Source organism: Cervus canadensis, chromosome 28 (genome assembly GCF_019320065.1).
Source record: "Cervus canadensis isolate Bull #8, Minnesota chromosome 28, ASM1932006v1, whole genome shotgun sequence".
Classification (NCBI taxonomy): domain Eukaryota; kingdom Metazoa; phylum Chordata; class Mammalia; order Artiodactyla; family Cervidae; genus Cervus; species Cervus canadensis.
In genome coordinates this window covers 11,260,763-11,274,732 of record NC_057413.1, presented here as the reverse complement: position 1 = coordinate 11,274,732, position 13,970 = coordinate 11,260,763, and the positions used below count along the sequence as shown (strand labels likewise).

At 42.0% G+C, this 13,970-nt stretch overlaps 1 protein-coding gene across 14 annotated transcripts in view; it reads left to right on the top strand.

The window, feature by feature from the left end:
* The window catches only part of ATXN1 (ataxin 1), a 404,850-nt gene that overhangs the window by 146,524 nt on the left and 244,356 nt on the right, over positions 1–13,970 (top strand). For 13 of the 14 annotated variants that reach the window (XM_043449232.1, XM_043449225.1, XM_043449231.1 and 10 more), the window contains one exon: positions 13,395–13,523. The exons of the other annotated variant lie outside the window; for it this stretch is intronic. The gene's annotated coding sequence lies outside the window, so the exon portion shown is untranslated. The remainder of the gene's footprint in view (positions 1–13,394; positions 13,524–13,970) is intronic. 14 annotated transcript variants of the gene reach the window in all.

Genomic DNA, 13,970 nt, shown 5'->3' with positions numbered 1-13,970 from the left:
AGGAAAGGTCAACTGGAATTTTTTCATTTGTTACTGATAATACACAGAAGGAATCAACCCAAGGTTATTCATCTTGATTATTAGATAGAAAATAATGGCCAGTAATTCATTTCAGTTGCATAAGGAAAAAGGCACAATAAGCCACTAACCAGATTTCCATGCTCGTATATTTTTGTTTCCCGGTTCTGCATTGTGAAATTTTCTAAAAGTGAATCTGCTGAAGTCACACTCCAGTAACCACCACAGCAGTAAACACTGTCAGTTTAGTGATCTCCAAAATGTGTTCTGCACATTAGCAGTGCTCCACGGAGGCCTTTTGGGGAAACAGAAGGGCTGGTACTCTGACCTATTAATGTTTCTAAATAATGTCCCTGTTACGTGTATTAGCTATTTCTGTTTATTATTAAAAATCCCTCTTTCCTTCCTACTTGTACAGGTTAAGCTTATTTTTATGGGCAGCAATTATAGAAGGAAATTTGTGGAAAGTTTATGTTCTGCATAGTGGCCTTTTGTGTTTTTGTGAAAAAGAAATTATTTTTAACTGCTCTGGGCCTTCATTGCTGCGTGCAGGCTTTCTCTAGCTGTGGAGAGCAGGGTCTCCTCTCTAGTTGCAGTGCTCAGGCTACTCACTGCGGTGGCTTCTTTTGTTGTGGAGCACAGGCTCGGGAGCATGGGCTCAGTACTTGCGGCGCATGGGCTTGGTTGCCCAGCGGCACGTGTGCAAGGAGATCCAACCAGTCCATCCTAAAGGAAATCAGTCCTGAATATTCATTGGAAGGACTGGTGCTGAAGCTGAAACTCCAATACTTTGGCCACCTGACGCAAGGAACTGACTCTTTGATTTGTCCCCTGATGTGGGGACAGATTGAAGGCAGAGGAGAAGGGGATGACAGAGGATGAGATGGTTGGATGGCATCACTGACTCGATGGCCATGAGTTTGAGTAAGCTCTGGGAGCTAGTGATGGATAGGGAAACCTGGTGTACTGCAGTCCATGGGGTTGCAAAGAGTTGGACACGACTGAACGACTGAACTGATGTGATATCTTCCCGGACCAGGGATCCAACCCGTGTCCCCTGCATTGGCAGGTGGATTCTTAACCTCTGGACCACCAGGGAAGTCCCATCGCGGCCTTTTGGATTTCTAAAGTCTTCTTAGCCTAAAAATATATTTCAGCATCAGCCTGCTCTAGAGCCCCTCACCTCCTGCCATTTTTAGCCCTTGGTTTAGTCCATGCACCTGAGAGATTGGTGAGACGGCTTGGCTCATGCCTTGGAAGTCAAGGGTGGCTGGCTCTCCAGGGTGAGTAAGGGGCGATCTCTAAGTGTGGGGGTGCTGATGTCCAGGAAAAGAGAACCATCTCTGGATGTACACCTTGGTGTGGGGCCTGTCCTCAGTAAGTTGGCAGGAAAGTCTCTAGCCTCAGTGATCTGGCCTGTGGGTCAGTGCGGTCTGATTGACATCATTGGGCTTCAGCAAGTCGGAAGCTACATTTAATCTCTTCTACTGTCTTGCCTGCCTGCCACCTGCTCATGGCTTCACCTAATCTACACCCTTGCAGATGACCCTAAAGGACAGCTGTTCATATGTACCCTGATACTTCATCTCCCCAGCTGGACACCAAGCAATGGAGAGCCTTGGAAGGGGCTAGGTGTGGCTTTTGGCGAAGGCCCATTTCTAGGTTCACAGTCTTGTCAGCCAGTCTACGTTGCAAACGAATGTCGGTCTGTAGCCACCACACGCCCTGAGCAGAGCTGACTCCAGCACGATTGTGAAACAGGTCCTGTCCTGGGTCCTAGGTGGCTCTTTCTGCTTCCACCTCCTTCTCCATCTTTGCTGACCTCCTCGTTATTTCCACATCGGGAAGCTAGTGTCCTCATGTTGTCCTTAGTTGTTCCTCTATTATGATCTGCTCTGTTAAAAAAAAAAAAAAGCAGAGGAAAACTAATGTCTGAATGTCTGCTATGTGTGTGGTCTGAGCCACGGACTTTTATGTACTTTTAATGGAACTTCATCTCTGCACCAACCTTCTGAGACAGGTGGTTGTCTCATTTCACAGCTGACAAACTTGAGAGTCAAGCCAATAAGTAACTTCCCCAAAGTTACAGAGCTGGAAAGTGGGAAAGCTAGGATTTAATACTCAGCTTTAACTCAAAACTTGTTCTCATTCCATGTATGTTTGTGTGTGTGTGTTTCTTTTTTTGGATGTCTGGATAGTCTACTTCCAAGACAGCATATTATCCTGAAATTTGAAGAGAGAGAGGGAGGGGATCTTTAAACCAAAGGAAAGACTCCAATGATGGAATTTCAGGTACCCTTAGTTTTTGGGAGGCTGTCATCTTACAGCCACACCCCAGTGACAACCAGCCCCTGCAGGGTGTGACCAGCTATGTAACAGGCATCGAAGCATTGTTCTTTACTGCTGCTTTTACTTAATCCTAGACTGCCCGCTGGTGCTATTTCCAGCACAGTGTAGAGCTCACCAGCTTCACTTGCTGCCCGTTGACCAGGATGTGGGCTCTCCTGGTTTTCTAATAAAAGTTTAACCCATGTTGGGAGCTGAATATTTTACTCCCAGCCATCTCTCTCTGATGCTGGGAAAGACTGAAGGCAAAAGGAGAAGAGGGCCACAGAGGATGAGATGGTTGAATGGTATCACCGACTCAATGGATATGAGTTTGAGCAAACTCGGGGAGATGGCAAAACATGGGGAGCCTGGTGTGCTGCAGTCCAAGGGGTTGCAAGGAGTCGGATATGACTTAGCGACTGAACCAACATCATCTCTTTCAGGATGAATTTGGCAACACCGCCGTTTAGGAATATGCTGTACCTTACTTTGAAAATAGATTTATGTGGCTTATCTGGGTCCGCAGTGACCTTGAACATGAAAGACATTCTTCTCAAAGAAAACATTTTCCTGCCCTACTCCCTTGATTGTAACCAACAAAAGGGGGCGGTCCACCCATGTCTGCAGGGCTCAGGGGCGTGGGGGAACACATCCGTCTTCCACCTTGGAGACACCGCTGACGAAGTTCCCTTACAAAGCCCGAAGGAATTTTCCTCCTTCCTCCGGAGGTGCTTATAACCTCTAATTTGCTCACCATGCCTCTTGTAGAAGGGAGTAGGAAGGAGCTCAAACCACTGGCAGGCTGCCACGGAGCCGCCTCGGGATGGTGTCTTAGAGCTGAGAGGCTCGGGGAGGATGCTGGTACGCAGATGGGAAGGAGGAGGGATGCAGGTTGGAACAGCAGCCCACAGTCCCGCCTTCTGCCGGGCTCCCTGGAGGTGTGCGTCTGGGCCCAGGGGATAGCCAACCAGGGAGTGGGAAGGGGTCACATGGCAGTAAGTGAAGGAGAGGAGGAGCTAAGATCAATGAACCGTGGTCCAGCGCTGCAACAGTGCCTTCGCAAGATCTAATAATAAATACTTAGCTTTCTTTGTACTCTGTGCCTGCTAGTGGAGAACAGAGCCCTTGCGGGGGACTTGACCTCACACCTGTTTGCCTCGGGAAAGGGCTACCCTTTGTGCTGCTATAGTAGTTGATGGCATCTCCACCTGGCACTTTGGGCATGACCTCATTTCCCATCGGAGCTTAAAGGGATGGAGGGGGGAGCACTAATTAGTCCCTCATTAAGCACTTACAACTGAAGTACAGGAATTTTCCTGAAAAGATGATCTAGCCGTTGAATAGAAAGCCAGACGCACTTTTATCATAACATCAGAATACAAAGTCATTTGAAATAAAAGCTTTCTGTCGTTGTGGCAAATGATGATGTTTTAATAGGATTTTTACATAGCGGTGTAACAAAGGGATCCTGTAAAATGTGATGATTTTAGTATTTTTGCAGATCTGGAGAGCTGTCTCATAATCTGGAATTTCACCTGCGGTTACAGACACATTTTTTTCCCCCATCCTGTTTGTGGGCATCCAGTACCATGTTCTTAGTAGAAAATCAATGGGAGAGGTTTCTTGACCAAGAAGGAAAGACTGTTCTCTTAACACTGCCTGGCTAGGTTCCAGCTCTCTGACCTAAAAAGAGGCAGCATCACTAGTGTGATTAATGTAAGGCCCCTTGGCCCTGCTTAATTTAAACTGTGTAAAAACCTAGTAAGAAGCAGAAGACCTCACCGATAGACAACAAAAATTCTCAAATAGGTGGCTTGGGCACTACTACCATTAACTTGTTTGTTTGACTTTTAATCACATCTAGACATTCAGAGACACTCATTGTATAGGTGAGGAGTCCCCGACCTCTGGGATCTAATGCCTGATGATCTGAGGTGGAGATGATCTAATCATAATGGAAATAAAGTGTACAATAAATGTAACGCACTTGAGCCATCCAGAAACCATCCCCCCTCCACCCCAGTCTGTGGAAAAATTTTCTTGCATGGAACCGATCTCTGTTGCCAGAAAATTTGGGGGCCACTGGCGTAGGTGAAGGCACGCAGTTCCTCCTCCTTCCCTCACCGTCTGCTTTTCATACACATCCCTGCTTGTTGGGGTTGTGTGCATGTATGTTAAGTCACTTCAGTTGTGTCCGACTCTTTGTGACCCTATGGACTGTAGCCCATCAGGTTCCCCTGTCTGTGGGATTCTCCAGGGAAGAATACTGGAGTGGGTTGCCATGTCCTTTTCCAGGACACCTTCCCAACCCAGGGATCGAACCCACCTCTCTTAAGTCTCCTGCATGGGCAGGCTCGTTCTCTACCATTAGCGCCACCTGGGAAGCCCTTGTTGGGGTTAACCAGTAAGGAAGAGACCAGAATGTAGAAGGGATGTGAAAACATGGTCAAGATGATTTAAAATTCAGGGAGTGGTTACTGCCAATAGTAAAAGGCCATGGGGAAGAAACTTGAAACAGTTGGCAACAATACTGGCTGAAGCTGGCTGGGTTTCACTGACCATGGCCCTGGCCTCTGTTCCTGTTAGCCAAAGAAGGTAGACTAGTTCCCTTCTAGTTAACTTCCGGGTCTGCTGCAGTGGTGTGCCGCCATTATTGCCGTTGTACCAGGATGAGGTTATGTTCATTGTACTCTTTGCCCCTCCTCTTGCCCTCTGTTTGCTAAGTCTACCCTCAGACCCAGCAGGTCTGTAGATACATGTGGGGGAAAGATTAGAACTGGATGATCTGGACCTCAGACTTGAAGTTCAGTAGGCTCCAGCTTTGACCTTGGTCTTTGGGAGAGGGAGGAAGCCTTTTCTTCTAAGCCTAAGTCTAGCAAAACCTAATTACAGGGATTTAAAAAAAGAAAAATTGCTATTCTAACATAAAAGCTCATGAGGTTTTAATGGCTATTTAAAAAAATATTTATTTTGTCAGTTGTTTCACTTGCTATTATTTTCTCCCATTCTGAGGGCTGTCTTTTCTCCAAAGTATACAAGCAGCTCATGCAGCTCAATACCAGAAAAATAAACAACCCAATCAAAAAGTGGGCAAAAGACCTAAACAGACATTTCTCCATAGAAAACATACAGATGGCTAATAAACACATGAAAAGATGCTCAGCATCGCTCATTATTAGAAACATGCAAATCAAAAGTACAATGAGGTATCACCTCACACTGGTCAGAAATGGCCACCATCAAAAAATCTACAAACAATAAATGCTGGAGAGGGTGTGGAGAAAAGGGAGCCCTCTTGCATTGTTGGAGGGAATGTAAATTGATACCGCTACTCTGGAGAGCACTATGGAGGTTCCTTAAAAAGCTATAAAAAAAAAAAAAAAAAAAAGCTATAAATAAAGCTACCATGAAGTGAAAGGGAAAGTGTTAGTCGCTCAGTCGTGTCTGACTCTTTGTGACCCCGTGGACTGTAGCCTGACAGGCTCCTCTGTCCTTGGAATTCTCTAGGCAAGAAAACTGGAGTGAGTAGCCATTCCCTTCTCTGGGGGATCTTCCCAACTCAGGGATCAAACCCCAGTCTCCTGCATCGCAGGTGGATTCTTTATATTCTGAGCCACCAGGGAACCCAAAATTATCATATGACCCAACAGTCCCACTACGGGGCTTATACCCTGAGGAAACCATAATTGAAAAATACACATGCACCCCAATATTCAGTGCAGCACTATTTACAATAGCCGGGACATGGAAGCAACCTAGACATCCGTTAACAGAAGAATGAGTAAAGAAGCTGTGGCACATATATGTATACAGTGGAATATTACTCAGCCATACAAAGAAATGTATTTGAGCCAGTTCTAATGGGTGGATGAATCTAGAGCTTGTCATACAGAGTTGAAGGAAGTCAGAAAGAGAAAAACGAGTATCGTATATTAACACATATATATGAAATCTCGAACGACGGTACCAATGAACCTATTTGCAGGGCAGCCGTGGAGACGTAGACCTAGAGATCAGACTTGTGGACACAGTGGGGGAAGGACGGGGTGGGACCAATGGAGCGAGTGGGATGGAAACATACGTTAACCGTACGTGAAATAGATAGCTAATCGGAATTTGCTGTATCACTCAGGGAGTTCAGACTGGTGCACCGTGACAACCTAGAGGGTTGGAATGAGATGGGAGATGGGAGGGAGGCTCTAGAGGGAGGGGACATAGGCATACCTGTGGCTGATTCATACTGACATATGGCAGAAACTGACACAACATTGTAAAGCCGAAAAGAAAGTAAAAATTATTTTTCTGACTTTGCTGGTCTTAGTTGGTGTACTCAGGATCTTCCATCTTCTTTGTGGTATGCGAGATCTTTAGTTGCAGCATGTGGGATCCAGTTCCCTAACCATGTGGGTTCCACAGTTTGCATAATACAAAAGATAGAGGGGATTAAACATTATTTTCCAGCTTTTTGAGATATAGTTGACTTTCAGCAGTATGTATGTTTAGGGTGTATAGCATAATGGTTTGACTGTATGTGTATCATGGAATGATTACCACGGTGTTTAGTTAACAATCATTGTCTCATATAGACACAATAAAAGAAAAAGAGAAAAAAAAATTTTTTTAAGCTAGTGATGAGAACTCTGAGGATTTACTCTCAAGTTTCATCTATATCATACACTAGTGTGAACTTCGGTCATCCTGTTGTACATTATTACCTTTGTAAAATACAAATTTTTTAAGGTGATAGCGTAAGTCAGAAATCTCTCTGTTGCTCCCATATTTTACCCATTTCATATCATAGTCCATTTTCATCATCCACAGTGTTTTGACATCACACAGGGTGCTTAAAAGATGTGGTCCGACGGGGAAATCCCTGGGGTCGTTTTGGCTGGCTGAGGATGTAAGATGAGGCTGACAGAAGCCTTCTGCTCCTCTTCCTGCGTAATGCCTAGAAAATCTTGGGCCATGGAGAAACGAGAAACCATTAAGGGAGGCTTGGCCTGACCTCCTGGAAAATCCTTAGTTGTTGTCCCAACAGTGACGAATGGTTCTGAATGTGGACGATCAGCTTGGATACTTGTTAGGAGGAACTTGTTCTTTTGCTGCCCACTGTGCTTTTCTGAGCAGAACTAGCCTTGAGTGAGGTGGGACTTGGCATGTGTATGATGATGTCTTAGGTAATGCAGCCAGGCAGATATTTGCAAAGGCTCAGTCTTGAAAAATTAAAAGGGGATATGTGAGAAATTGATCCACGCGGGAGAAAGAATGACCATGAAAGTGGAAAATGTCCATCAGGCCGGGTGTGGTGCTTCTCTGAGCGCCTAAGTTCTCTCTTGCTTGGATGCATCATCGCCAAAGTGCTGGCTGGTCTTGGGAAGGGAGGACAGATGTCTCCAGGGAACCTCTCTGCCCCCACCCCACCCCCCACCCCCCCTTACTCTCCAGCGGTTGCATAGAGTAGCGCGTGACGTGCCAGCGTGGTGGATGTTGAGTCTTCCTCTGGATTTCCATTAAACGAGTGTGTGAAATCAATACCCAGCTGAACGTTTGTCCTGAGAACACCCAGAGGCCCCCTGTGTAGCTTGGTATTTTTCAGACTGATTCTCAGACGGGAAAATGTGCAGAATGTCTATTTTCTAAAATAGTTCCAACATCTTTTATGTCATGCTGATGCATCTGGAAGTGAAAATGCTTAAGAGTTTCATTTCACTGAAAGTGAATTTTTTTCTTTTTACTTTAACCTCTAACTTCAGATCACAATTTAGGGACATTTTCACCATAGTCTTAAGAGTATCGGGATGTGTGTGTTCATTGACACATCAAACCAGTCTTTTCCGAGAATTTTTATGTGCAGAGGGCTGTGCAGGTTGTTATGAAAAATTCGAGACCTGATCAGTGACTCTAAGCATCTCAGAGTCTAGAGAGGGACACAGATCATTCATTACATGGTAGGACAAATCCAGTATATGTGGAAGCGTGTCACCAAGGAGGTGACATCTGAGCTGAATCTTAAAGGAAGAGTTAACATTTGAATGAATAAGAAGGGCATTCCCAATTAAAGGACCAGCATAAGTAAAAAGAAATTTTGCCTTGTAAATTCCTAAGATTTCTCTAGATTTTGACACTAACACAAGCGTCACAATAATGAAATTATTCAGAAATTCAGAGAAAAATTATCTAAGTAGATTTAAGACTTTTTTTCTTTTTTGCTAAATTTGTCTGTCCTACCTTTTCATCTTAATTATGTGGCAAGGTACACTAGATTTGCATCATATTAAACTGGTTGATAGTTGTAGCCAGTGAGTAGAATTATAACTCAGTTTAAAATCCTACTGGTAAAACAACTAGGAACTTAACATTTAAGTAAATGTAGGTAGTTTAGTGTTTAGATAAATTTGCATGGATTAGAGTTGGGGGTTAACAGATATATACTCCTATATATAAAATAGGTAATAAAGATCTACTGTAGAGCAATGGGAACTATATTCATTACTGTGTAATAATGATGGAAAAGAATCTGAAAAAGATATGTTTATGTATGTGTGTAAATGAATCACTTTGTTGTACATCTGAAACTAACACAACATTGTAAATCCACTGTATTTCAATAAAAAAGGAAGTTAGCATTTTTATGACATTTCCTGTCTGTAACTCTATTACTTCTCAGAAGATGGGTAAGCCCCAATTAGAAATCTGACTTGCTTTGAGTTTTATTATTTATCATGGAGATAAAAATGAATTGAGAATAGAAATCTCAAAATACAATGATAGTACTTTATATTTCAGTAGCACACAATATATATAAGATAATATTTATTATTTAAATTCAGCCAGTATGCAACCGAAAGAGCAATATAAGACTAAATTATAAGTTTGTTTTGTAGAATAAACTATTACGAGTACATTCGGCTCTACTGTGTACTGGTAGCATTTGTAAACAGTTTATTCTTATGTTATTTTTCCCCCTTAAAGAAAACAGTTGCAAAATTTTCTTGCTTCTTTTCCCTTCTTTGCATAATCTGTTAAATTTTAGCAATTCTAAACCAGAATAGCATGAACATTTATGGTGTATTCATTAGAGAAATACATAATATTTATAAAGTCTGTTTAGTAATTAAAAGAAATAGATGAATATGTATCACTTTCTTGTTTTTTTTTAGCAAAAGAAATAATTCACAGTAAGTGTTTCTAATTATTTCAGCTAAATATTTATAGTACTTGAATGATAATATTTGTTGTTTCTGTCATTTAGATTTTATAGATAACTTTTGGACAGATATACTTCTTTTCTGTTGGAGTGTCTATATTCTACACATACATTGCAGATTACTGAAACAATACTGGCCCTTCAGCTGCAGACAGGAAAACTCTCCTTTATCCTTAGTTTACTGAGGGCCTCTCTGATAATCTCTCTATGGCCTTATGGAGATGCTAGTGCTAATGAATTGTTTAATAGGGGAAAATGTTAGCGAGTAAAACTGTTAAATTTGAAGCATGAATTGTAAATTCAACTTGGCTGCCCTAATGATAATGTCCATAAAGTGCTTCCAGTATTCTGAACTCAGTGCCAAATATTTTACTTATATATATGTAATATATGCAGCTGCTGCTTAGTCACTTCAGTCATGTCTGACTCTATGGAATGTAGGCTGCCAGGTTCCTCTGTCAATGGGATTTTCCAAGCAAGATTACTGGAGTGAGTTGCCATTTCCTTCTCTCTCTGTATATATAAAATGTATGATAATATTTTAAATGTATAACTCTGGAGCTTTGCACATATTTTATATATATATATACACATATATAATTTTTACTTATACATATTTTTTCCCAACTACTATGTGAGTGTTTTAATGCCCATTTTACAGATGAATTTGTAACCATTATGCATCACAACATATAATAATAATTTAAATATACTATATCAATACTGTTTTTATTTAAAATATGCAAGTCTGCAGCTTCACACATATTTCATATATATGTATATATATATGCACATATACATATGTATATGAATATATATATGCACATATGTGTATATATATATGAAGCTTCCAGGTGGCCCTAGTAGTAAAGAACCCACCTGCCAATGCAGAAGACATAAGAGACTGGGTCGGGACGATCCCCTGGAGGAGGGCATGGCAACCTACTCCAGTATTCTTGCTTGGAGAATCTCATGGACAGAGGAGCCTGGCAGGCTATAGTCCATAGGGTTGCAAAGAGTCAGACATGACTGAACACACACACACACACACACACACATACACACACATTTTCTTTTGTTCATTCAACAGATACTTATTTATTGAATATCTATGTGCCAGGCTGCCGTGCTAAACTCATGGGGAGGGTGGAACGAGGCGGTACCAACCCCCCACCTCTTGCCTTTAAGAAACTCAACAGTGTCCTGGGAGTGATGAACTTGCTTAAGACACAAGTACAAGAAAATATGATAATTGCTTTAACAGGAGTAGGTACAAGGTGTTATTGGGCATGAATTTGAGCAAACTCTGGGAGACAGTGGAGATCAGAGGATTCAGCAAATTTTTAGTAAATGCCTGTACTGAACGCAGCATTGTGTTGAAATAGGATAAAAGCATGGGCAAGAACTTATACCGTTGTGCCTTCCTGGAACTCACTAATTGGTGAGGGAAACAACCATTCATCAATGAATTTAACAACTTACTAAATTAGTAAAAATTAATTAAATTAATTTAAATTAAATTAATTTAAAATTAATTAAAAATTTAAAAAGTAAAATGACAAATGTGATCAGTATAACCAAAGAGAGAGTGATTCTGTAAAGTATGTAGTAAGGGCTACTGGTACTGATCCCTGATCCTGGGAAAGACTGAAGGCAAAAGGAGAAGGGGGTGGCAGTGGATGAGACAGTTAGATGGCATCACTGACTCAATGGACATAAATCTGAGCAAATTCTGGGAGATAGTGGAGGATAGAGGAGCCTGGTGTGCTACAGTGCCTGGGGTCTCAAAGAGTCAGGATGACTTAGCAACTAAGCAATAACAAGGGGGTGGGGAGCTGGCTGAGGAGGTGAGGAAAGGCACCCCTGAGGAGAAAAGGACTGAGCCAAAGGAGGGAAGCGTACACGGTTATTTGGTGAAGAATATGTGTGATTTGAGGGGACATCTCAGCAAGGAAGAGGACATGTGCAAAGACCCTGAGGTCTAGGAGAGCAAGGTACTTCCCAGGAATTAAAAGTAAGCCAGGAAAGCTGCATGCAGGCTAGAAAATAATGCAGGGGCTGGACCACCCTGGGCCCTGGGGCCATGGTCAAAATCCAAGCTCAGTAGAAAGCCATTGCCATGCTTTAGGCAGGCTCTGAGGATGGGCTGTAGGGTGGTGGGGTGGGAGCAAGGAGACCACTTGGGAGGCCAGATGAATCGTGATGGTGGGCAGCCTGGAGCAGAGGTGGTGGTCAGGGGAGAAGGGGAGGGTGGCAGATTCAATGACTGGATGGTTGGATATGGGGTATAGTTTGAAAAAGAAAGATGTTAAGGTTCCGCTGGTACCATTGCTAAGGAAACACAGGAGAGGGCAGAATCCGCTCTGCTGGATCTCCAGAAAACGTCAGGGAAGAACGAAGAAGTCATCAAAAGGGATTGAGATTGAAGGTTGGCCTTGAAGAATGAGTAGGCATTTTCTAGTTGGCAAGAGGGAAAAGGTATGATAGTCAGAGGGCGGGGCATGTGCAAAGGCCCAGGGGCATAACCAGAATAGCACAAGCAAGTAGCTGCAAATGTTCATAGGTACGAAAGGGAAATTAATATGTGACCCGTAAATAACTGTGTTGATTTCTTGATACGCTCATCTCTATTTTGTGCACAGTCATCGTAAGACCTATAGTAGGTAGAATTTGTACATAGGTTAAAATGTTTAAATGTTTAATTTTTATTCCATAGGCATAATGTACAGAAATTCCTGTCTTTACTTCCATATTTTAAATGAGGAATTCACATATGGCTCTTGATTTTATTATCTGCCTTCTTTCTAATCAAATTTAGTCATCTAGTCATTTGGGTAGGACTTAAGAGTTTAGGTTTTTCCTTAATGTTTTGGCATCTGGATTAGTGATTGACTGACATTTTAAATTTATTGAAGTAACTATGAATTTACTCCTGATGGAAATAGGAACATGTTGATTTCGATTTTGCTTGGAAACTAAAATCAAAGGACAATCCAATCCAAAAAGAGTTAGTAATGCTAAAACTTAGGTGACATATCAACTCTGGGGAAAAATAAGGTGATGTTGAATTAATGCTTGACGTGTTTATAGTAAGAGTGTTGATAGTCAGATCCGTTTTGGAGAAATCTATACCACTGAAATTATGAGCATGGCTTGTGTGAAAAATAGTGGCTTAAAATACTGCCTTTCACATCTGTTAGCCATACAAATGCCCTGTTTTCTTGTCAATAACAGGTAATAACGATTTTTCACTACTTCACAGGGTGTGGTGAAGTGGCGTGCCAGGAATATAGTCAGTGTTCAATAAATGTCCATGATGACTTTGACGATCACTGATTCCAGGCTTCACCTGAGTCATCAACAGAGAGGCACTGTTGAGTTTCAAAAGTGAAAGTCAGGCTGCTATGTAAATACATGTATTGAACTTGCTTACCTCTGTGGTTAGAAAAAAAATCTCGGAGAGCATCAGATTCAGTAATGTTTATGACATTTTCTGCAGAAGACTTGTTTCTCATTTCTCTGAAGTTTTGAGATCAATAGGCAGAGAAGGAGGGGAAGGAAAAGAGTGTTTTGACGGCGTTGTTCCTAAGGTCAGGAGATGCGGTGGGAAGCAATCCCTCAGCAGAACCCTCTCAGCCTCAGAGATGAGGACCTGCCATGGGTCTGCTTGCTGAGCTTTTGGCATTCTGAATTAAGAACTGTGGGATGTGTGTGTGTGTGAGAGAGAGAGGGCGAGAGAGATTATGCAAATACGTTTCTCTTTTCTGAGAATTTAGCTCATGTGAATGAAGACCGCAGAAAATGCCCTAACTCAGTGGGAATGTTGTTTTTATAATTACAGGTCTAGGCTTTTCACATTGACTTTCTCTACTGCCTCTCCTTCTGCTCAAACAAATTCTGTCTGAGAAGATCTGATGGGAAGGAGCTGACTGCTTAGAATTTTCCATTGTGATGAAAGCATATGGTACAGGTAAATATCTCTGACATCTTTAACCAAAAATAGCTCTCATTTAATTGTAAAAGATCCAAGGTAGTCGTGGGGATGTTTACATACCTATTCCCGTGCACACTCACACACACACACGCAAAATATAAACATACATCTGTAGATTCATGTGTTCTCCACCTCTGTATTCTTTCCATCTCTTTATAAAAATGGAACTCTTGCTTTTTTATGGGAAAGAAATTAACTTCTACTTATTTTGAGATCATCGACTAGGATGATGACAAGCCATTAATAAGAAACGGGATAACTGGCAATTGTGTTTATAAATTCAGCTACAGAGACCATGTCCTATCAGATGGTCTAAGGGAGCAATGCAATATATGCTGTTATATAATCTTTTGATCCTTTTCACAATGCAGAGATGCACATCTTTTCATAGCAAGTTATTTATCTATAGTATGATTTTAGTGG